The sequence below is a fragment of the Macaca nemestrina genome, chromosome 16 (assembly GCF_043159975.1).
Source record: "Macaca nemestrina isolate mMacNem1 chromosome 16, mMacNem.hap1, whole genome shotgun sequence".
NCBI lineage: Eukaryota > Metazoa > Chordata > Mammalia > Primates > Cercopithecidae > Macaca > Macaca nemestrina.
The window spans coordinates 76,858,004-76,884,747 of record NC_092140.1 but is presented as its reverse complement, the minus strand read 5'-3'; positions in this window follow the sequence as shown (position 1 = coordinate 76,884,747).

Genomic DNA, 26,744 nt, shown 5'->3' with positions numbered 1-26,744 from the left:
TCTTAAATTTTTATTTATTTATTTTAAATTATTTATTTATTTATTTTTTTGAGACCGAGTTTCACTCTTGTTGTCCAGGCTGGATTGCAATGCCGTGATCTCCGCTCATTGCAACTTCCGCCTCCTGGGTTCAAGCAATTCTCCTGCCTCAGTCTCCCGAGTAGCTAGGACTATAGGCATGTGCCACCATGCCTGGCTAATTTTTTGTAATTTTAGTAGAGACGGGGTTTCACCATGTTGGTCAGGTTGGTCTCGAACTCCTGACCCCAGATCATCCACCCGCCTCGGACTCCCAAAGTGCTGGAATTACAGGCATGAGCCACTGTGCCCAGCTCTGCTTTTCTTTTCTTTTTTTTGTTGTTGAGAGGGAGTCTCCCCCTCTCTCACCTAGTCTGGAGTGCAGTGGTGTGATCTCGGTTCACTGCAAGCTCCGCCTCCTGGGTTCACGCCATTCTCCTGCTTCAGCCTCCCAAGTAGCTGGGACTATAGGTGCCCGCCACCTCGGCCGGCTAATTTTTTTCTATTTTTAGTAGAGACAGGGTTTCACTGTGTTAGCCATGATAATCTCGATCTCCTGACCTCCTGATCCGCGTGCCTCGGCCTCCCAAAGTGCTGGGATTACAGGTGTGAGCTACCACGCCCAGCCATCTACTTTTACTTTTAATAGAAATTTTAAAAAACATAAACAATTAAAAAAATTATTTACATATTTATATCTATAAAATTAACTACAATCATAATTTGGTCTTACTCTGAGTTAAATCTTGAATATAAAAAAGTAAAGTAAACAAGACCGTATTTTTGACTTGTCAAACAAAAATCTTTGGCTAAGGACTTAAGAAAACATTTTAATAAAAACACGAAAAAAACCAGTATACTGTTATAAAGTTAGAAGACATAGGACTAACACCCGAATCTGCGATGTGTAGCAAATTATTTGAGTTTTGTGTTTCCTCAGCTATCCAATGAGTGGGTTGGTCACTTGTTAGGTTTTCCTACCTTTAAAGTTATGGTTAAGTGTGGCATTTTGAGAACCAGAATTTCAGGTATTTAATTCACATATTTTGACGGCTTTTCCCCTTCAGATATAAAGAAATGTTCAGAAACAGTACTAAATAGTCTTCTAAGCTCTGTTCAAAATGCTTAATATATTTTATATTTATCTATAAAGACATATTTTAAAAGTAATTTCAAAACAAAGGGAAAACTAGAATTTGTTTTATCCCAAGTAAAAAAATCTGAATTAATGTCTATGTTGAATATAAATGTACATTAAAATAAATTCCTCTAATGCTGCATAAGCTCTTTTAAAAAACTCTTGATGGCATTCAATACACTTATAAAATTGCAATTATACTATTTTAAGAGACAATACATCTGAAAAATTAGTATTATTTTCATGGAATCATACTAAAAATAACAGGATTATCAATAATACTGAAAAGACACTATCAATAAAACTGAAAACACAGTAATATTAATATACATTAAAATGCAACTGTAGAGTATGGTCAACCTTACTTCAGCAGCACAGTTAATACTGGAGATAATTTTAGAATCTTAACGCCAATATTTACGTGCTGCTAAGGCACTGCTGACATTGTTATCATAAGAGCTATGAATAAAAAGAAACATATTTTCTTCAGAAGATCAGATCCTTGTATTTTTGAGGCAGCACAATATGGCCTGCACCTTTTCAAAATCCACAAACCATTATGTGCTGCTACTTTACTCCAAGGTTTTGTTTTTTTTAAACACACATTCATGCCTAAAGAATATAAAAAATATTTTCTTTCAGAAAAAAAAGAATGCATGTAAAAAAATCTATGTTTAAACATTACAACATTGATGTAATACGCATTAATTATTTTAAAGGAGATTTTAAGTAGAATAATAAAACATTTCTACACCAAAAACTTAACTGAAGTCCATTCTGTGCCCAGCACAGTGCTATAGATTAGGAAACACAAAGAATAAAATGAGGAAAAGAAAAGCATTTATCTGCCATGACAGCTTAACAGGGCAATACAATTAAATGTTTAAACTTTTGAATATATTCAATATATGAAGTTATTTTTCCTTGTATAAACAAAAAAGTAAATTTATAAAATTTGATCTTTACCTTGGTAAAAGCAGAATTTACAAACATTTTGTTCCTTGCAGTACACCTTTCAAAAGACATCTTCATCAAATAGGTAAGACTTCATACCAAGAGAAAAACATGAAATGACATACAAGAGCTCAGTTTCAATAAACTTAAGCTAGCAAAATGCAAATGTACTTTTAAAGAAAAATACTTTAATTCTAAATAAAATGTTAATTTTATTAAACATCTAATTAAGATATTTTAATTCTAAATAGTTAAGAAAAAAAAGCTCTAAACAAACCAATTCTCCCTTAAATAATTTATTAATAATCTAAATATTTTCTTTCAACATTGATCTCCATATTAGAAGTTCCCTTAGAGTTGGATATCATTTGATACAGTAATTCTAAAATATGAATCCTTGGGATAATGAGTTAATTTGGTACCCTGAGATGAGAAATAAATTCTGTAGCTCTTGATCTTCCTATTCCCTATTTCTGGCCCATTTACCAGGTAAGGAAGACACTACTAGTTTCCACTTACTCAGATGTAGAAATGAAATTCTTCTTTCTAAAAGATATTAGAAAATTGCCACCACTCTAGTGGTGCCACCACTCAAGCCTAGATAATCTTTTTTGCCCCATGCTCTCATCATTAAAATGACTATGCTGAAGTTAGAATACATCTGTTACAGTATAGTAAGGCGATGTACACAACCAAAGCCCTAAAATTTGTTCTTCCATTCTAATATCTAATTATCTATACAAAGCACAGGGTCACATTCCATATGAATTTTTTCTGAGTATTTTTCCCATTAATAAAAAATATACGTAGCTAATCTCCTATCTAAGCAACCTGGATTTCACATATAACTCTGCTCCTTATTGTCTCAAGTTTCTGCACAACATTTTTTTTTTGTTTATTATTATTATTTTTTAAAGAGCAGTTTCTGTACCTTTTAGAGGAAAAAAAAAACCAAACCTCATTTCTACATCTGAGTAAGTGGAAACTTTAGGAGTCTACTTCCTTACCTGGTAAATGGACCGGAAATACGTAGGGAATAGGAAGATCAAGAGCTACAGGATTTGTTTTATTTCTCATCTCAGAGTACTCTGTTGCCCAGGTTAGGGTACAGTGCCATGATCGTAGCTCACTGCTGCCTTGACCTCTTGGGCTTAAGTGATCTGTCCACCTCAGCCTCTCAAGTAGCTGGGACTGCAAGTGCACACCACCACGCACAGCTCTTTACATTTTTATTTTATTGTAGAGACAGGGTCTTGTTATGTTGCCTAGGATGGTCTTGAACTCCTGGCCTCAAGCAATCCTCCTGCCTTGGCCTCCCAAAGTCCTAAAATTACAGGCAAGAGCCACCATGTCTGGCCTGCACATTTTTTTTTTTTTTTTTTTTCTCGAGATGGACGGGGTTTCACCACGTTAGTCGGGCTGGTCTTGAACTCCTGAGCTCAGGTGATCCACCTGCCTTGGCCTCCCAAAGTGCTGGGATTACAGGCGTGAGCCACTGCGCCTGTCCTGGCCTGCACAAGTTTTAACATGTAACCAAGATAAATCCGTTTGCATTCACTTGAGAAATATATAACGTATATTTGTATTTATCAATTATGTTAAGGAATTGTCCTTCAGGGTCCCCCTCATCACGTAAATTTTCCAGATAAAAACTTAAATATAATTTTTTTCAAACATAAAAGGTGCCTGTAAATTATTTAACAAATATTTTATTGAATACCTACTATGTGCAAGGCACTGTCCCAGTTATTACACTAGTTGGTAGAATACCAGATAGACACTGTCTTTTCAGAAAGAGTAGTCATTATAAGACAACTTAAAGTGAAGGATCTTAAGCTGAAGAATTTAGTGCCAACAAAGGATGGTTTGAGTTTCAGAAAGAGGTGTTGTTCTAAAAATGTCAACATAACAGGAGAAGCAGCTTTGAGGCAGCAGAGTTCCCAGACACCACTAAGAAAATCACTGGGGAGAAAGGATAGGTTTTTCTGGATTTTTTTTTTTCTTTTTTCAGACGGAGTCTTGCTCTGTTGCCCAGGTTGGAGTGCAGTGATGCCACCTCAGCTCACTGCAAGCTCCGCCTCCCTGGTTCACGCCATTCTCCTGCCTTAGCCTCCCGAGTAGCTGGGACTACAGGCACCTGCCACTATGCCTGGCTAAGTTTTTGTGTTCTTGGTAGAAACAGGGTTTCACCATGTTAGCCAGGATGGTCTTGATCTCCTGACCTCGTGATCCGCCCACCTTGGCCTCCCAAAGTGCTGGGATTACAGGTGTGAGCCACCACGCTGAGCCCACGATGGGATTTTAATGCTGATAAATGTGCCCTATTCCAGAAGAAAATGCCACAAAGGACATTTATTAGTAAGGAAGAAAAAAAAGCACCAGGATTTAAGGCAGGAAGAGATAAGCAAACTCTACTGTTCTGTGCAAATGCCGTCAGTTTGCTGTCCTTAGCCATAAAGCTGCTAATTCCTGAGCCTCAAAGGGAAAAAACACCAGCAGCCAGTCTTTTAGTTGTACAAGAAGGTATGGACAATGAGAATGCTTTTTCTGGAATGCTTCCATCAATGCTTTGTTCCCAAAGTCAGGAAGTACCTTGCCAATAAGGGTCTGCCTTTTAAGTTCTTTTGATATTGGACAATACTCCTGGCCACCCAGAACCACAAGTTCAACACCAAAAGCACTGAGGTGGTCTATGTGCCCCCACAATGTCTCTATATTTCATCCTCTGTATTAGGGTCATAAGGACCTTTACAGCTCATTATACATTGCACTCTGTGGAAATGTCTATCAATGCTGTGGAAGAGAACCCTGACAGAATAACATGAAAGTCTGGAAGAATTATACCACTGATTATGCCACTGTTGTTACAGAAAAAGTTGTGAAAGCCATCAAGTCTTAAACACATTCCTGGAGAAAACTGTGTCCAGATGATATATATGACTTCACAGGATTTGTGACAGAGACAATCAAGGAAATCATGAAAGAGCCTGTGGATATGACAAAAAAAAAAAGGTATGGTGCAGGGGGGCGGGGGGGTGAAAGGTTTCAAGATATGGATCTTTGAGAAATTCAATAGCTAACAGACACCACACCAGATAAATTAACAGACAACTTGATGGAAATGATTGGTTCTGAACTAGTGCCAGATGATGAGGAAGACAACATAGAAGCAGTACCAGACATACACTACTGGCACTGACATTAGAGAGTCTGGCAGAAGGGCTGCAATTATTCAAGACTACTTTTGATTTCTTTTACGACATGGACCCGTCTATAATATGGGCACTAAAACTAAAGCAAAGGGTGGACAGAGGATTGGTAATATATAAAAACATTTTTTAGAAAAATAAAAAAAGCAAAAAAGTCAGGCAGAAATTACGATGTATTTCTGTAAAGTTACATCAAATGTGCCTGGCCTTTCCTGCCTCTTCTCCCACCTCCTCCACCTCTTCCACTCCAGAAAGAGCAAAACCAACCCCTTTTCTTCCTCAGCCTGCTCAATGTGAACAGTGAAGATGAAGGCCTGTATGATGATGCACTTCTATATAATTAAAAGTAAATATATTTTCTCCAGCTTACTTTAATATGATATATAATACACATAACATATAGCATATGTGTTATTGACTTTACGTTATCGGTAAGGCTTCTGGTCAACAGTAGGCTATCTGTAGTTGAGTTTCAGGGAAGCCAAAAGTTATACATAGATTTTCAACTGCACGGGGCTGGCACCTCTAATCCTCACATTGTTCAAGGGTCAATTGTATTTTTAAAATTGTGGTTCAATATATATAAAAGTCACCATTTTAACCAGTTATAAGTGTATACTTCTGTGATATACATATGTTTGCCCTGTTGTGCAACCCTCCATCTCCAGAACTTTTTCATCTTCTCCAAGTGATATTGCTTAAACACTAACTGCCCCCCCATCTCCTCTACCCCTCAGCCTCAGGAAATCACCATTCTACTGTTTCTATGAATTTGCCTATTCTAGTTATCTCATGTAAGTGGAATCATACAGTATCTGTCCTTTTGTGTCTGGCTTACTTCATTTAGCATAACTTTTTCAAGGTTCATCCAGGTTGTAGCATGCAACAAAGTTTTCCTCTTTACAGTTGAATAGTTTTCCATTGTGTGTGTATACATTTTGTTTGTCCATTCATGTCATGATAGGCATTTAGGTTGTTTCTGTCTTTGGCTATTATGAATAATGCTGCCATGAACATGGTGTACAAATATTTCTTTGAAATCCTTCTTTCAATTATTTTGGGTATATGCCCAAGTGGAATTGCTGGATCATACAGTAATTCTTTTAATATTTTTGAGAAACTGCCATACTGTGTTTTACAGTGGCTACACTTATATTCTCACCAGCAATTTACAACTTCTCCCATCCTTGCCAACATGTATTTTCTGGTTTTGTTTTTGATAATAGCCATTCTAGTGAAAATGAAGTGGTATCTCATTGTGGTTTCCACTTCCATTTCCCTAATGAATAGTGATGTTGAGCATCTTGTGTTTCTTAATTGTATACCTTCTTTGGAGAAATGTCTATTTAAGTCCTTTGCCCATTTTTTGATTGGGTTGTTTACTTTTTATTGAGTTTATACATTCTGGATATTAATCTCTTATTAGATACATGATTTGCAAATATTTTCTCTGATTCTGTAGACTGACTTTTCACATTGATAGTGTCCTTTGATGCACAGAAGTTTAAATTTTCTTTTTTTTTTTTTAGATGGAGTCTCGTTCTGTTGCCCAGGCTGGAATGCAGTGGCGCGATCTTGGCTCACTGCAACCTCCGCCTCCCAGCGTCAAGTGATTCGCCTGCCTCAGCCTACCGAGTAGCTGGGACTACAGGTGCCCACCACCATACCTGGCCAATTTTTGTGTTGTTTCACCGTGTTGGCCAGGCTGGTCTCGAACTCCTGACTCTGTGATTCATACGCCTCGGCCTCCCAAAGTGCTGGGATTACAGGTGTGAGCCACAGTGCCTGGCCAGAAGTTTTACTTTGATAAAGTCCAATTGATCTACTTGTTTTGTCTGTGCTTTTGGTGTCATATCTGAGAAATCACTGCCAAATCCAATGTCTTGAAGGTTTTGCCCTTTGTTTTCTTCTAAGAGTTTCGTATTTGTAACTCTTATGCTTAGGTCTTTGATTTAGAAATTAATTTTTAGTTACTTTTTGTATATGATGTACAGCAAGGTTCCAACTTTGTTCTTTTCTGGTGTGGATATTCAGTTTTCCCAATACCAATTGTTGAAGACAGTCCTTTCTTTGCTGAATGAGGATCTCTGGCACTTCTTGGTACCTTTGGTGAAAATTACTTGAACATATATGCAAGGGTTTATTTGTGGGCCCTTGGGTCTATTTTCATGAATTTATATGTCTAACTGTATGCTAGCAACATAATGTTTTGATTACCGTGGCTTTGAAGGAGGTTTTGAAATCAGGTAGTGAGACCTCCAACTCTATTTTTAAAATTAGTTTTGGTTATTTCATGTCCTTGGAGATTCCATATGAATGTGAGAATAAATTTTCCCATTTCTGTTAAATGAAATTTAGGATTTTGATAGGAATTGCATTCAACCTGTAGATCATTTTGGGTAGTACTGTCATTTTAACAATATTAAGTCTTCCAACCCATAAATGTGGGATGCCTTTCCATTTATTTATTGTTTTTAATTTCTTTCAGCAATTTTTTTTTTTTTTGTAGTTGCTGTACACAAGTCTTTTACCTCCTTGGTTATGTTTATCCCCATATATTTTATTATTTTTGATGTTTTGTAAATGGAATTGTTTTAATTTCCTTTTTGAATTGTTCATTGTTAGTGAACAGACACACAATTGATTTTTGTGTGATTTTGTATCATACAACTTTGTTAAACTCATTAGTTCTAACCGTTTTCGGTGGAATCTTAACGGTTTTCTACATACATGATTGTGTCATCTGTGAACAGAGATAACTTTTCTTTTACTATTATCTTTTATATCTAAAATTGGTTTAAGGGCTTTCTGGCAATCTTGGTCCATTCATTCTCTAATTCTCCTAGAAAAACATCAGACAGCTGTGTCCCCTCTCTTCTTTCAAACTTCCAACACCTTCCCTTTCACTCTTACTTTCATTGACAAAACAGAAACCATCAGAGATTTCCTCAGTTCCCACCAAATCGATCCAACATGTATCTGTGCGCATACAACTTTTCCTTCTTTCTATTATCAATGAACCCTCACTGTTCATAAGACAAATTCCTTCTCTTTTATCCTCACTTGCTTACTTAAGGATATTCCTTTAGATATTCTCCTGCATCTTTAATCTTCCTCTCTGTTGCATGATTCCTATCAGCAAATGTGCAACAATTTATCTCAGCATAATTTTATCTCTTAAAGATTGTTACTATCTGTAACAACGCTGCAATTTTATCACTGATGTTTAGTAAACAACCATGGTGGAAGATTTTTTTCCTTACCTATTTTCCTTTTATTTCTAACTATCTGATTTATATTTGAAAGCCTGATACATTTAAACTATTAAAATATTTATTGCAATTCTCCAGAAAAAAAATGAAAATTCTTCATTTAAATGTATAACAAATTGAAAGATTTAGTGGAACAATTCCAGGCAACAGAGAAGATATACCTCTTTCTTTTCTTGTGTTTAATAACAATAATAATCTCCTCCCAGTGTGGTACGGTTTGATTTTTCCTTTCTACTTATCTTTGACTTGGGGGCTGCGAAAGTAGGTTTTGTACTATGCCTTCAAACTGGGACTATTTTACATTTAAAATTTCCTTGAGCCTATAAGTTTAGACTATTTCTACTCACACGATAGGGATATTCAGATACTAATACATGCCGTCAATATGGTTTTGCTAGTTTGTTGTTTAGACATGTCCTTATATGGCACTATGTTACTTTAGGTTTTCTGAACATTTAATTTTACTTTCAATCCAGCATCAACACAATCTGTAATGGTAATTACTTTCTCCAAATATGCCTTAATTTTATTCTGCACTTGAAGCTCTAAGGAACTGTGTATATACAGTGCCTGGGACACAGAACGACTATCCTTGCTCAATGACAGTGGAATAATACACAGTATGTTAGTATTATACCAGATGGAAAATTTATAAATAGCTATTCCTTAATATCTTTATGTAAAGGCCTGAGTTATGGGGTCTAAACTAAATTGCATGACAATTTCACTAAACACGGTATTATTATTATTTTTTTAGAGACAGAGTGTTCTTTTGTCACCTAGGCTGGAGTACAGTAGCATGATCTCAGCTCACTGCAACCTCCTCCTCCCAGGCTCAAGCTATCCTTCCACCTCAGCCTCCCAAGTACCTGGGACTACAGGTCTGTGCCACCATGCCCAGCTAAGGTTTGTATTTTTACAGATGTGGTTTCATCATGTTGGCCAGGTTGGTCTCAAACTCCTGACCTCAAATGATGATCCCAGCTTGGCGTCCCAAAGTGCTGTGATTACAGGCATAAGCCTGTAATCATGCCTGGGGAAACATGGTAATTTTTTATTACCCTACTATGAAGTTGAAAGTCTTATAAAGTGTCCAAATATATAACATTTACAGGAAAGATTAAAATGTGCTTTTGCTTCATTCTTGTTTCTGGAATATAAATACTTAAAAACAAAAAGTCTCTATTAACTAGAGAGGATACCTTTAAAATTCAGTGTTAGGAATAGGCATTCAATAAAATAATCAGATTTAATCCAAAATGACTGTTTTGTAATACAAAAAACCTAGTTGTTGAGTTTAGGCAAATATAAATTTTTACTGTTTCTAAACTGCCTTGATTTCTTCTGATGAAGAAATGACTGAAAGATTGCTTAAAAACTATGTATGAAGTAGATTCCAATCTGGAAAATTTATTCTAGAAAGTCAAGACTATACAAGCTCCCCAAATGTCATTTAATATTAGATTCTCTTATAATCATTTCCTTATACAAAAAGTTAAACTTCTTAGAAATCAAACATTCATATTTTATTTGATGATTTTACTTCCTAAATACTAAGTGATTAAATTACAAATACATCATGTTAGTCAAGAAATATAATATAAAAGGTTTAATAAATACACTATTTACATTTTTTCTTGTTACATTCGTCTTTTGCTTCCTTTTATGTCCTAATTATTCATAATTGCCCATTGTTATTCTTTAACACTCAATTTTCATCTTGTGTCAATCATCCCTTGTATTCAGATAGTCAATAAAGCCAATTGATTCCTTAAGACCTCAGTTCATTGCTTTCTTTGCCATTCTTGATTTCATACCTTAAATCTAGGTTTAAGTACCTTGTAACTCTAATTGCATTTTAGCTGAACCTCCTAGTCCTTAATCAATTAATAAAACTTCCCAAACTTACATATTCAAGAATGTATCTAGGCTGGACGCAGTGGCTCATGCCTGTAATCCCAGCACTTTTGGCAGCTGAGGTCAGAGGACTGCTTGAGCCCAGGAATTTGAGAGATCAGCCTGGACAACACAGCAACATCCCATCTCTACAAAGAAAAAATTTATTATTTTTTAATTTTTATTTTAAGTTCAGTGGTACAACTACAGGTTTGTTACACAGGTATACTTTTGTCATGGGAGTTGTTTTTTTTTCTGAGATGGAGTCACGCTTTGTTGTCCAGGCTAGGGTGCAGTGGCTCAATCTTGGCTCCCTGTGACCTCCACCTCCCGGGTTCAAGTGATTCTCCTGCCTCAGCCTCCTGAGTAGCTGGAATTACAGGCCAGTGCCACCAAGTTGGGCTAACTCTTTTTGTATTTTTAGTAGAGATAGGGTTTTGCCATATTGGCCAGGCTGGTCTTGAACTCCTGACCTCAAGTGATACACCCACCTCAGCCTCCCAAAGTGCTGGAACTACAGGCGTGAGCCACCATGCCAGGCCTGTCATGGGAGTTTGTTGCACAGATTATTTTATCACCCAGGTGTTAAGCCTAGTACCCATTAGTTATTTTTCCTGATCCTCTCCCTCCTCCCACCCTCCACCTTCTGAAAGACCAGTGTGTGTTGTTCCCCTCTATGTGTCCATGTGTTCTCATCATTTAGCCCCCCTACACAAAAAACTTAAAAATCAGTTGGGCATCTGTAATACCAGCTATTCAGGAAGCTGAAGTGGGGGAAATCACTTGAGCCCAGGAGTCTGATACAGCACTGAGCCATAATCATGCCACTGCACTGCATCATTGTAGCCCAGGTGACAGAGCAAAACCTTGTTTCAAAAAAAAAAAAAAAAGTAATTTCTAGTTTCCTAAGTAGAATCTCTACTTTCTGTCTAAGGTCTGTATAATTAAGACCTATCCAATGTTTCCTACTTTTCTCCAAAGAAAACACTTCCATTCCAGTTAAATGGTCTCTTTTAAGACATTAACAACCACTAAGAACTTTTGAATACAGAATATTCTCATTATTAGGTACTATGCTGGGCAGGTAACTGGTTTCCCTATTCCATACCTATCTCTCCATTCAAAATGGACTAGCTGTGAAGAAATCTTTACTAGTATAGACCATGCCATTTCTTTAATCCTTTATCTTAGTCCACTGGAAATACCATCATGACTCCATCCCTTAAATCTCTGCTTTTACGTTGCTGGTTGAAAGAAAAGCCACGTTCCCTAACCAGATACAGAAAGAGCCCTAATGGCTACATGTAGAGTCAAAGAAAAGAGCTTCTAAAAAAACACAAAAATATTCCGAAGACAGAATCATTCAGTCCTTATCCTTTATACAACAACCACAGTTCCAGGTCTGGTGGCTTATATTCTGGGGTGTGGGTCTTTAACATCTCTACTGGCCTTTGATATACCAGAACTCTCCATTCTTATAATCTTCCAAGAATAAAAGTAGTTATGTTGAAAGGTGAGACAAAATAAGTAAATGTTTTGCTTCATAATCCAACTTGAATATAATAAATCTGAGTGGATGGGAATCTTTAAATATCTTAAGTTGGTTTTCTTTCTATATTAGAATTTAATTATTTTAAGAAATATGGAAAAAATAAATTGTATATAATGGTTTTTTCTTGTTAATGATTTACAACTCTAATTTTATTTCCAATAACATTTTTAGACATTTTCTTACATGTGCTCTAATATTAGTTCATCTGTAGTTTATATAAAATTGTTATTGCATTTAACAAAACCATTTAGAAATTCTTTTTTTTAAATTTATTTCTGTCCTCACAATCTGTTCTCATTGAAATTCTTGTCATGTCTCCTAAACTATAAAATCATTCTCAGTACAATAAATCTACTGGTCAATTTCCACATTTTTTTATCAGTAAAATAAACAGTAGAAATTTATACAAGCACATCTAGTAGTGAACAGGTATTCAATAAATGCCTACTGAATCTAAATTTACACTAGGATTTGAAATTCTAACACACTTAAGTGTTTCAGTGAACTGCAGCTCAACATGACCCAATAGTATTGATGAAAACAAAAAAGCTAGTGTAATCAGACTGCACTATAGAACTTCATAAATGCAATGTGTTTTGTACCTATACCACATTAAGTATATTGAGCTCAATTCTATATACAGTTATTTTAAAAGGAATACTAACAAAATGTAACAGATGCAAAGTGGGGTATCCAGGATATTAATGGTCTAGAAATTAATGCTATGACAACAGTGGAAGGACCTGAGAATGTACAGGTTAGAGAAAAGACATAAAAACAATTTTTAGACAGATCTAGGGCCAGAGAACAAAGTTATACACAGAAGATCTTCAAATGATGTTGTTTCATTCAATATCATTTCATTTTTAACACTGAAGAGGGAAAATATATAGATTTCTGTCTGGGGCCACGGTGTGTGGAGTTTCCATGTTCTCCCCATGTCTGCGTGGGTTTTCTCCCACATCCCAAAGATGTGCATGTTATGTTAGTTGGCACATCTAAATTGTCTCAGTATGGCTGAGTGTGGGGGTATGAGGACACCCTGTGATGGAATGGCATCCTATCCAGGGTTTGTTCCCACCTTGCATCCTGAGCTTCTAGGATAGGCTCCAGCCACCTGCAACCCCAAAGTGGAGTAAGTGGGTTGGAAAATGAATGAATGTAAATTATTGCAAAATAAAAACTTGTCAAATATACAATCATCATACAAATGCACGACAACAAATGATATAGTATTAAAGTGCTCAGCAAGCATGCCCTATTTGTCAGTGCTTGTTTTTGAACATGGTGGTAGAAGGTGCTCCTTATAATTTCCGCTTTACAAACATTTATTCCTTATTTTAACTCACCACCACTATGACCATCATCGCTCATTGACTCATCAAAAATTGGGTAAATAATGATCTTGTTTCTATTAATCTTTCTTAAATGTATGTATAACTCACATTTATTTCACAATGTTGAAATGTGTTGGATCTTTATTTAGAAGTTTGGTGATGTTCTTTGCGACCAGAAATAGCCTGTAGGAACTTAACTCTTGTTTTTATCAAGTAGCCTATGGTGAAACTGGTTTTATTGTATGTCACTTAGCTTAAAGCTGCAGTTTCCAAGAATCTATTCATTACTTTAAGTGAGGACTTACTGTCCTAAGTTTAAACCTGCCCCCTGATGAGAAATTTATTTTATGTTAATTAACATAAATGTAATTTATAACATAAAGGAAAACATTTGTTTACTCTGGTTCTAATTCTAATATTCTAGAGTCAAAATAAAATAAATAAAGTTTAATTTAACATAAAACTGACTTAGAAAAATTCAGTGTACTTTACTATTTTGTCTTGTTAAGGATTTGGAAGACAGATTGCCAGTTTTAAGTTCTGACTACAGGGCACCAAATACTAGAGGCATAAAGAAACAAACAGTTGAACTAAGGATATAAAAACTAAAAATAATGAAAATTTAAAATTGAAGTGTTCTGAATTTTAATTCAGATACTGTTTCCCTAAACATTTTATTTTATTTTTTTGAGATGGAGTCTCGTGCTGTTGCCCAGGCTAGAGTGCAGTGGTGGGATCTCAGCTCACTGCAGCCTCCACCTCCCAGATTCAAGCTATTCTCTCACCTCAGCCAAGTAGCTGGGATTACAGGCACGTGCCACCATGCCCAACTAATTTCTGTATTTTTTAGTAGAGACGGGGTTTCACCATGCTGGCCAGACTGGTCTTGAACTCCTGACCTCAAGTGATCCACCTGCCTCGACCTCCCAAAGCGCTGGGATTACAAGTGTGAGTCACCATGCCCAGCTGTTCTCCTAATCATTTGTTTTTTTTTGAGATGGAGTCTCGCTCTTGTTGCCTAGGCTAGAGTGCAGTGGCTTGATCTTGGTTCACTGCAACCTCTGCCTCCTGCATTCATGCTATCCTCCTGCCTCGGCCTCCCCAGTAGCTGAGATTACAGGCACTCACCATCACGCCTGGCTAATTTTTGTATTTTTAGTAGAGACTGGGTTTCACCATGTTGGCCAGGCTGGTCTTGAACTCCTGACCTCAGGTGATCCACCTGCCTTAGTAACTCAAAGTGCTGGGATTACAGGCATGAGTCACCACATCTGGCCTCCCTAAACATTTTAAACTGAGGTTCTGAAATTTGACCAGTGGTAGAGTACTTGAAAGGATGGCATTCTTAGTGGTAATACTGTTAAATGTATCAAAACTTCCTTTTCATTAGCTACAAATAGTTTTACTATAAGAAACTGAGATTTTATAAGACATTTTAAAGTAACTTGTTTTTTTCTTTTTTTTTCTTTTGAGATGGAGTCTTGCTCTGTCACCCAGGCTGGAGTACAATGGTGCAATCTCAGCTCACTGCAACCTCCGCCTTCCAGGTTCAAGCAATTCTCCTGCCTCAGTCTCCTGAGTAGCTGGGATTACAGGTGTGCACCACCATGCCCGGCTAATTTTTCTTATTAATTAATTTATTTATGAGACGGAGTGTTACTCCTTCACCCAAGTGGGAGTGCAGTGGCGTGATGTCAGTTCACTGCAATCTCTGCTTTCTGGTTTCAAACGATTCTCCTGCCTCAGCCTCCTGAGCAGCTGGGACTACAGGTGCCGGTCACCATGCCCGGCTAATTTTTGTATTTTTAGTGGAGATGGGGTTTCACTATGTTGGCTAGGCTGGTCTCGAACTCCTGACCTCATGATCCGCCCGCCTCGGCCTCCCAAAGTGCTGGGATTACAGGTATGAGTCACCACACCCGGTCAAAGTAACTTGTTTTAATGGAAAAACAAGCATAAATTAATTTAGTGACTATAACAGGAAAAAATGAAGCTTATTTATAGTCTAGGCAAAAAGGTATGATAATTGACAACATATATTTTAATTATGCATTCAATTTATTCCTGTTTTTACATGGAGATTAAGTTTAAAAACTCAAGTTTCAGACTAATAGGTAGTAGATTAGGGCAAAAGTATATAGAATAAGTCAGGGGATATTACCTGTTACATTTATAACTTGAAATCCCCATGACAGCAGAGTTGATTATATCGGTACACTTATTTTCTATTTAAATCAGGCCCCATGCTGTTAAATTCTACCTTGTTTTTGTTTTCCTAAGAAAACAACCAAGTAACTTCATAAATAAGAAATTCCCTATTATTCCTCTTTGAATCATCCATCTTGAAGGTAAGAAGTTGTTCGGGTTGAAACAAACCCAACCCCTTTTTATAATTTTGGCACTAAAAATCAAATTTTATGGCTGCAATTTTATTAAGAGCAAAAACACAGCCATCGTTTGAACATAAAAGCTCATATTTAACTCAATCATTTTGCTAAACATATATAAGACAAATATGGAAGAATGAGGACAAGGAACACCTGGCATTTTTATTAAATGTCTAATTCTCAAAACAGCAATTATTTGAACAATGAAACACAGTTGCAGCATATTGTGAACCTTCTCTATATTCATAAATTATAGAATACACAAGAGCCTAGATTTTATATATTTACTAAATTAATGGCACTTCATATCAATAAGTTTATAAGACATTCTCTTTACTACCAAATGCTGACAATAGCTGGTACCTTTATGAAATTTTTGGATTATAACACTCTTCACCACTAATCCAACTGGCAACAGAGCAATTTATTTTTTCTCTTTTGGGAAATTCCTTTCTCCCAGAAACATTCCCATTTTTAAAACTATTCAAGATAGAATTTCCTCATCAGTGGCACAGGTATACAGCAATTTACACAACAGTAAATTTCTGTCACAATAATTAAAAATAGGAGAAACTTTGGCTATGTCTAGTGTATAACATAATTACATCATTATGATTTTATTGAAAGCACAACAGATTTTATATCATTTGCCCTATCATCAATTACTTACTGCTACACTAATTAAAATATTGTGATTTTTTTTGCAGTATTTTCAGTCAGTCCTACATTTGTACTATTTATAATTTAACAATTGACAATGTTTTCTAGGCTGATATGATTACATGCCATTGCTTTTATTGCTAACTTGATAATACTTCTAAAAACTTATTGATAACTAGTCATAAGTGAGAAATATTTTGTTATTTCTTTTTACTAGCCTTGTTCTTGATAGCAGCCAAATTTAGCAAGTCTTTGGAAATAGGAAGTAATTTATGTCTATCATTTTTGTTTATGGAACTAACATTGACAGCACTGGTGAATTTTCTGCTTCATCTTTTCTTTCTCTATTTATAAAGTCAATGTTTTAAGATTTTTTATTGTTGTGGATTATTAAAAAGAGAGATGTAATGTTCTTAACTGCTGACAATGTACCTAAAGATGTTTTTTAAGCACCAAATATATATTTAAATTTACATAAAAGATGCAAACATGCATTTACCTTTGCAGGTAATCATATGTTTACATTTACAAACAGAAATATATAATTTATCTATTCAAAAATGCCATGTGAAAAATAAAAATAGTTCAAAAAAGAAAAAGACATATAATTGTTTCTTAATTTTTTGTTAAGCAACGAAAGTTTAAGATCTCTAAATTGAAAAATAAACTTGAAAAATATTCCATCTCTATATTTAATTTGTAAAAATGAATCCCAAACTGCCATTGTTTGACAGCATTGTATACATGAACATCACTGTTCTACAACTTCTAGAACATCCACATTCCACAAACGAACAGCTTAAAAAAAAAATCCCATCTTAGGCTGGGCTCGGTGGCTCACACCTGTAATCCCAGCACTTAGGGAGGCTGAGGCAGGCAGATCATCTGAGGTCGGGAGTTCGAGACCAGCCTGACCAACATAGAGAAACCCCGTCTACACCAACAAAAAAAACAAAATTAGCTGGGCGTGGTGGGGCATGCCTGTAACCCCAGCGACTTAGGAGGCTGAGGCAGGAGAATCACTCGAACTCGGGAGGTGGAGGTTTGGTGGGCCAAGATCATACCACTGCACTCCAGCTCGGGCAACAAGAGTGAAGCTCTGTCTCAAAAAAAGAAAAAAAAAAAAAAAAAGAAAAAAATATATATCTCTATATATATCCCTATTTATATATATCCCATCTTAAAAAAATGGCATTAAACAAACATTAAAAAAATGAGAGAAGGGGAACACACAATCACACAGCATCACTCACTATTGTAAGTCACTATGTACCTATTATTGTGGGTATTGTTTAATTGGAAACATCACCATTTTAGGATCTAAGATTAAGGGGAATCTACCTAGAACAGACAACAGAAAGCATTCCAACTATGAAATATGATAAATGGCTTATGTTTAAAAGATGCTGGAGAGTATCCAAGAAAGACTGCTAGCTTAGAAATTTATAAAGGAGATGAAATGAAGAATGTGATGTTATCTGTGCTTATGTATCTGTTAGAAATTAAATACCTATTTCTTTTTGAAAAGTGGACTGCCCTCCAGTCCGAGTGTAATAAGAATTAAAAAGACTTCTTTTTTTAAGAGTTAAGTTGAAGAAGGGCTGAGCTGGCTTCCAAGGGACTAATTAAGGAATTCAAGCCTGGACTATATAGGATTCTTTAGGGATTTGCAAATGTTTCCATTCTAATTTTCCAGAGACAAAAACGTAACCAGGAGAAAATTAGAAAAAGAAAGTGACCTGTGGCATTTGGCTACTACTTTGCAAACTGGCTTATTATTAACAGTTTTCAATATTTAATTGATCCCCCACCTAAAAATTCTCACCTTATTGAGTTCAATGGCTGATTGTCTATGATCATAAGGCCATCCCCAACACATACACATTTGAGTCACTGTGAGATAATGTAATAAAAGCATCTGAAGCACTTGTTTCATTTAAACAGAGACATGCCCTCAACATCATTAAGAACAGAAAGTCTTGCCCTTGAGTTTTTCTTCAGAGATGCAGAATTAGCTCAAGGAATGGATGGAAATGACATTTTTTGGTAACTGATTTTAGGGTCTCAAATACTTCTATGGAAACAAGTATCCTGAGCATTTTATATGCCCTTGATCTTGTGAGTTTTTCCAGAGGCATAATATTAATTTCAGTTAACTTGTTAAAATTATTCTTTTAGAATTTCTAAGTGTCTCAAAAGTTAAATGAATTGGGGAAAAATGTTTCTTATTCTAAAAAAGAGGTATGCATGTGTATATATAAAAGAAAGGAAAAAGGAGAAAAACAAATCCTCATTTTGATATTTGCAGGAAATAGCTGAGGTTTAGTTGGGAGGTGATGGGGCAATCCAGGGCAAGAAATGATGTCTTAAATAATTAAGGTGACTGCTCCTGACCTTCAACTAAACAGACTGTCTTCCTGTCTACCCTGAAGGTATCACTTTGGTGTTGCTATCCACTGATTCACTTCTGCAAACTTCCCTGACAGAAGAAAGGGGGACTTGCAGCTGGACACTGCTCCCTGGCTCTTTGGAGCGGGTTCTTTACACGATGCATGGACCACAGATCAGCTGCCATCCTACTCGGGTAAAGCTTGCTAAAGATGCAGGGTCCTGGCCCCGACCCGAAACCTCTGACTTTGAATCCATGTCAGAAATCTTCTAATTTATGTACTTACTTGTTTATCTGTTTTGTTCACTGCTATACCTTCAGCTCCTAGAAAAGTACTAGGAACATGGTAGATGCTCAAGAAATATGTACTGAATAAATTTAAAAAAACAAAAAAAACAAAAGGGAAGGAAAAGGGACTGCTTTCATGTTTCTCCCACCTCCTCAAGTTTTAACAGCTAAATGTTAAGCTCTTCACAAAGTCTTCAGTGTAACCTAATGAAATTAAAAACAAATTTTACAAAATAATTTCTCAAGTGGAGAGAATATTCTCAATTTATAAAACCATAAGACCAATAAACCTGAATAATGATAGTACTAAAAAAGACAATTACTTATCTGTTAATTCCTTTGAAGGAAAAGGGCTCAAAATTGTGATTCTCAGACTTGGAGATTATAGGGCCCAGGTATAAAATACTTCCCTAAATAACTTACCAGGGCAATGGCATTATTCTTGCTCTAAACTATTAATTAACATTAAATCACAACGTGTAGAGGGGCTAGGAGAGGCTAGAAAGTGAGCATACTAGGATAAGCAGGAAAAAAAAAATCAGAAATAAACCAGAACATGACACCAAACAGTAACCTTTTATGACAATGATAGGGAGACTCAGAATTAATACTTACAAGGTAAGAATTGCTGGCTAAGTAGAGATCTCTTTTATTATGGTCTTCATTCTATCATTATTAAACCTAGGAAAAAGAGGGAAGACTTGAAAAATTTCATCACATTATATGTAAGTTAGAACATTTCAACTGAGGTTGCCACAACTGTATTCTGATCCTTATATAGCACAGAATAATCAGATTATAAACACCCAGCAGCATTTGTATGTTTCAGCCCAGTGCAGCATTCTTGTTAGTTTTTTTTGTTAAGAGATGGGGTCTTACTCTATCAACCAGGCTGGAGTGCAATGGTGTGGTCCTAACTCACTGCAACTTCAAACTCTTGAGTTTAAGCTATTCTCCTGCCTCAACCTCCCAAGTAGCTGGGATTACAGGCCTGCATGCCACTACATCCTGCTTATCATTGGCTTTTATAATTTGCTATTCTATTACTATTGCCCTCTTGAAGTTTAACTCAAAAATTTTAGTCAAAGCTAAAACTCTAACTTGGAGTCCAATGAGCTTCTGGAGGACATCATATATTTGCAGATATTTTAAGATAAATTCAAGATCACATCCCAAGACTGATTCATGTCTCTCACACACATACAATTGCATAATCTATAATCCATGTATTATATACTGCACAATTCCAAGTACACAAAGGAAGGAACATATGACATATATTTAAAGATATGCTGGTAATTTGAGTTGGTTAGCATGTTTGGTTTCTGTGGGTCATGATTCTAAGATGTAGTTGTTACATCAACTAATAGTTAAGCACTTACTATAAGATAAAGAATAGAAAGAATATGACAAACCCATCCATTTTCTTAACGGAGAACTGCAAGTATATGTTTTAATGTAGACTAATCTTCACAGAAGAAGAACAGCATGTTTTTAAAAATTTCAAAATCATTTGCTTCAAAATTCATAGAAAAATCAAGGGAATACCAAAATGAACCTCCACATCCTATCTCTGGACCCCCAATCCAGCTGTACTGAAATCTAAAACTATGCCATGCTTACTTTGCTTTGTTTTTTATGAAAATTGATTATACATACAGATGATGTCCAATTTTATCATTGCTTTCAAGCTATCGATAAATGGTATAATATCATACATATTTTATACACGTTACTCCGTATATAACCTTTATGCAACTTATTTTTGTTTGTTGAGGTAGGATATTCACTCATGATGACAAACACAGTTCTCATTTTAGTAGCTATACAGTTCATCACATGACGATGTCACAATTTGCCATTCTCTTCTTGCTTAACATTTACATTGCTTTCATTTTTTTTCCAATTACAAATAACCAAGACTTTTTTTTTTACATGTCTGAGTTTATCTAGAGCATCTAGGAATAAAATTGTTGGGTGAAAGCCTATTGTATCTTCAATTTTACAAAGATACTGCTAAATGCTCCCACAAGCAGCATATGAAAAGTTCCTCATTTTATATTTCCTCCAACATTTGGAAGCATATTTAAGAAAAACAGCTACTAGCTATATGAAAATTTAAAAATTCGTAAGTGATCAATTCCTTTGGTTTTCATCAAGTATTGGTTTAACATAGGTATACTAAATGTTCCAAACAAAGAGAATAGACTGAAATTTGGCCCAAGGCACTTACATGAAAACAAAGCTCTGATAACACAGATTTTCCTTATACGACTGAGGAAATACCAAGACCTAATCTATTTTTTAATCAGCCGAATTTAAGATTCAAGAACTTAATCTAGAAATGATAAGATTCCTAATTAAATATTAAGCTTAGATTCAAGATGACCAAAGAGGGAAAAAAACATGCAGGAAAAGTAGCTGGTTAGTTGGTATGAACAATCCCTCCCCCAAGTTCATTTTGGGTAGTGCTTCTCACAAATGTGGTTGGTGCTCCTAAGAAAAATCTCTTAGAGCTTGTAAAAAAATGCAAATTCCAGGTCTGGAAAAATGTTTTTATTTTATTTTTTAGATTCTAGGTTATTCTCATACAGGTGGTTCGCAGGCATTAAGCAGTAAGTAATGATTAAAAATGAGGTGTTTTCAACACAGAGGATTATGTAACTCATGTTTTAGTTAGGGGAGGTAACAGTAATTAATATGTTATCTGCTAAATTACATAAACATATTTTTTTAAAAACCTCTAGCATTAGTCAACAACAACGAAAAAGTAACCTCAGTTTATGGCTGAATATGCTTGACTTCACAATGCCAGAAAAGGTTGTGGGCTCATTTATTTTTTCAGATAACTAGACACATACTATGACAAAGCTCTTTTTAGTAATATTAGCAGGGAAGTAATGTTCTGAATTTACTGTGAATGGCACAGGAAAATATTAAGAGTGAGAGTGATCAGGAGTGATTTTAATGAAGATGACCAGAAAGCAACTATGATTACCTTTTAAACAGAAAGCTATTGCAAATGTCAAACTTTAATCAGGACATTTGGCTTTATACATACAAACATACACACACACACACACACACACACACACACACACCCACCCCCTTAGTAGTTTCCCACCAAGAATTCTACGAATAAATTCAGAACATTTATAGAAATCCAATATTCACACTTCTCTGTAACTCTCACCTATTGAAATTAGATGTAAAAGGAAGAAAAAAAATTGAATATTTAGGTTATAAAAATCTGTGCAAATTCAAATTATAAAAATAAAAACATTCTTCTACAGTATTTGAAATTACAAAGTCCTATTTCCAAAAGATTTAGAATAATCTGAGCTTTCCAGATAAAAAGTTCAGATAAAAGATATTTCAGTGAGAAATGGTAAATAGAAAAATAGTTTAGTAGTAAGAAAAAAGACATAAGTTTTCATCTGTTGCCTGCTTTTAGTTATTTACAACACTAAGTTAACATAGAATGTTGTTTTCTTTCTTCTATTATAGTGAAATCAACAAGAATTTGGCCTTGTTAGACTGGGCTTTTATAAAACAAAGATAATATGGTCCAAAAGTGAAAGAAACACTCCTGTGTGGCCATGGCCAACTTTTCTTTTCTATCCTCAATATATTACCTAACTTGTGATATCAGCAACTAATTATAATTTTTTTCAGTCTACCTGCTTAAAAGTGAAAACATGAAACATACCATATATACATGAAACATACTACCTATACCTCTAGAAACAAGACAGGTTTTCCATTCTAATGGATGGAATTAACTGAATAAAAATTAAATGATCTAAAGCCACAGAGTAAATAGTAAAAAAATAATAGAGTCTAAGAACTACAAGCATCTACTGTTCTATTTATGCTGCAACCTTTCTGCTAAAGAATGTATTCTCTATACTGTGTATGTGGTACAGTGACAGTTGGGCTCTTCCCACCTAGGTTTGTAAAAACGGATGGGTGCAGGCTCCTTTGGCTACCATTATTGCATACTGATGTTATTCTGCACAACAGCTGACAAGCAGCATCGATCTCCCAGCCTCTGCTCCCAGCTGTAAGGGGTAAGAACAAGGGCTGTGGTGATATCTTGTTTATTCACTGCTGTTGCTGCTGCTGCTGCTGCTTCTTAAACAGCAAGCTGAGAAAAGACTATACAACTGACACACAGAGGAAAAATGGTTCAGAGATCAACCTACCTCTCAAGGTCTGCTTATATCACTATATGATAAAATTATTTTTAAAGTAATTTTTTCTTTAAAAAGTGGGGTGGGGAGAGAAAAAAGACAAAATTGGTGTTTTGATTAGGAAGGGAACCTATAATGTATGCAAGGAAAAGGAAATTAATGACGTATATAATAATCTTCCCCTTGTAAGTTTAGATTTAACCGCTCAATTATCAAAATTCTCTGAAGAGTTTTAACCAATGTTGGGGTAAATTCATAAAGAGAGTAACTTCCCTACCTATTCTCCTGGAAAATAAGAAAGTGTCAAACTCCAATCAAGAAATGACACTTTATTTTACTTACAAAATGCCTCTGGCTCCCAAGAACCCCATATCTAATTACCACCATATGTTTGACTTTAGACACTATTAGCAAAGAAGTAAGATTTTAGTCCATAATGTTTTTGCATAAATCCCATTAGAAAAACTTCCATATGCAATTTACCTATTTTAAATATGCAATACAAAGTTAAAAACTCGGTAAGTACATAGTATTAATTGATGAGTAACAGAAATATTCATTGTTCAATTACCTTTAAATGTAATGTGATGCTACTTATAGATTTACAGCTTTAACTCTAAAGGCAACTCATCTTTTAGAACCTTAAGCAATTTGTGATTCAGGAAAATATAAAAAGTCAGAAAAATTTGGAGATCTATAAACTATTAAAAAGAAAAACCCACATAGGCTAGAACTGGCTAGTAAGTTTAAATAATAATACTTAATCAAGAAGGCTAAGTTTGAGACATTTTAAAATAAAAGTATGAAACAGTAGCAATATTTTAAATTTAGATATTTTGTAAAAAATCAAAACCCAAACCCAATCTTCTATTTTTCTCAAAATTGAAAAATTTTTCTGCTTAGCAGCTCAATGAGGAACAAAAAATGTTAATAATAATAAAAATAATTCTGAAGATCAGAGGATACCAAGATACTTTATTTGTTTGGTATGAAGGATATAAAATAAAAAAGACTAACAGCAAATCCTAAAGAAAGATTTTAAAAAATCTAGACACTTAGAAACAGTAATGGATTAATAAACTATTAACCAGTAGGATTAATCAGTCTCAGCAGCCACATGTGAAATATGCTTCACATATCTCCTCCAAGATTCTAACCATGAAAATTGGAAAGTAAAACTAAATCAAATAATATGCTAATGAAGTATCAAAAGTATGGTTTGTGGTGCTGTGAATAGAAATTTCACCTCAAAATGTATTTAATATGAATTTTAAACCCTCACATTAATTATTACCCTTTGAAAAATGCTTATCAGAAAATATAATTCTGATACATTAGATCTCATTTGAAGAAAAACAACTGAAATAGGTTAAGGATGTTATTTGCTAGTTTAAGAAAAAACATATAAAATACACACATGTACAAAACTGCTTCAAATAAATACTTTTAAAACTTTTATTTAAAAAGTTAATTGTATCTATTATTTAACAAATTCTAAGCAATATATAAAACCTCTATTAAAATTGTCATAGCTGACAAACTGCCTAAAATGTAACATATCCTTATAAACTAGTATTATACATCTGACAAATAACAAATAATTTTAAGTTCCTTCATATGTAGATATGTTAAGTTTCCTCTATTCTAGTTTATTCAAATATTCTTTCTATCCTAAAAAAACTATTTCAGTAAGACAGGAACAACTATGGTATAACTGTATTTTAGGGACAGCTAAGAATTTTTCCCAAAAGTGAATGTTATTTAACCCTGATTATGCATTTAGCCAAAAACATAAATATTGAACAAAGGCGATACAAATCACTGAAAAAAAGATAAAAATTAACACAATAAATCTCTTCCCCCAAATTCTGACATAATTAACTACATATCAGGGCTTAAATTTAGATAATCAGGTTTGCAAATTTAAAACAGCCAAAATCTTTACAAAATGTCTTTCAAGGGGTAGTTAAAAGAGAGCCAATCATACATAGCAGTTAAACCCTTTGTTAATTGGTCTCCTAAAATAACATACTCCTAATTAGGTTAAAGTTTCTCACCCTGTAAGAATTGACCAAATACAAGTAAACTGTTAATATTTGTATTGATTCTTCTAGATATGAAATTATTTACTAAGCTAAATTATTAGAAGTTTATAACCTAGTAAAACAACTATAGGAAGAACAATTATGTGATGCTATATATTTGTGTTCAAAATAAGTTTGGATATCTTCAAAGATCACAAATCATAAACTCTCTAAATTTGGAACAACTCTGTGGATTTATATCTTATCTACCATATAAACTCAAATGTTGTCTCTCTTTTCCTATTTAACTCATTAAGGTTGTTGTAAAGATACGCACTGAAAGTGATAAACTGAACCTGGATTTTTTTCCCCAGACACTCATGTAACCATATTTTTCACTTTTCATCTTAATGTTCTCTAACCTGAAAAATACTTGTTAAGTCAGGGAGGGAAAAATTGCATTTATTTTCATTCTATTCAAACTAAGCTGCTTTTTCATAAAAAATAAAATAAAATAAAATCAAACATATGAAGACATTCTACACCTTATAATTATCTCAATCACATTACAATATGACACCAATATAAAAGTATTTAAACTTCACCCTTATATTAAACTCTGATTTCTAAACATTTTTACATTTTGTTTAACTTCAACTGTTAATCGATTAATTCCTGGATTATCTACCTAATATCCAACAATATAGAAATATCAAATTTCAGTTTTTAGTATTTTGATATGTATTTCAACATTCACTCTTAAACACATCTCAGAATTCACCTTTAAAAATTTTACATTGTTGGAAGTTAAAAGCAGTTCTATGATCATGATGATATACTTCATTCTTAAGACTAAATAATAATTTTCTCATGAAAACAACTTTTGACATTTCCTCTAAGTATATAAATATTTTAGGTGAAAAAATCAAAATAAATATTGTACTGTTAGTAAACCTTACTTTAGCAAGTAGTTTTTACATAAACACATACATATGTACATATAATACTTTACTATGAAAGAATTAACCAAGTAATACTTAGTAATACTGTTCAATAAGTTCATTTTCACTATACTAGATTACTATTTTAGAAAATAAAAGCTGTATTAGTTAAATACTATCTGAAATTTTCAACTAAAACTATAAAAATCACTGGAGGTTTAGGGATTCTACAATTTTATTTTTAGAGTCTGCAACTTTTGATATTAACAACTCATTTTACTCAGCGTATCTTGAGTAAGACACTAGTAATTTCTGCTTAAGAAAGTGGTTTTTTCAGTTTCGACCATATTGCCACTTTTGGTTAGGGCAGTACTTGGAATACTTTACATTTTCTTAAAATATTCTCATCAATTTTACCTAATTTTGTGGGCTCTACCTACTACTCTACCACCTGTCAAACAGCTAAGCACCAAATTCCATTTGATT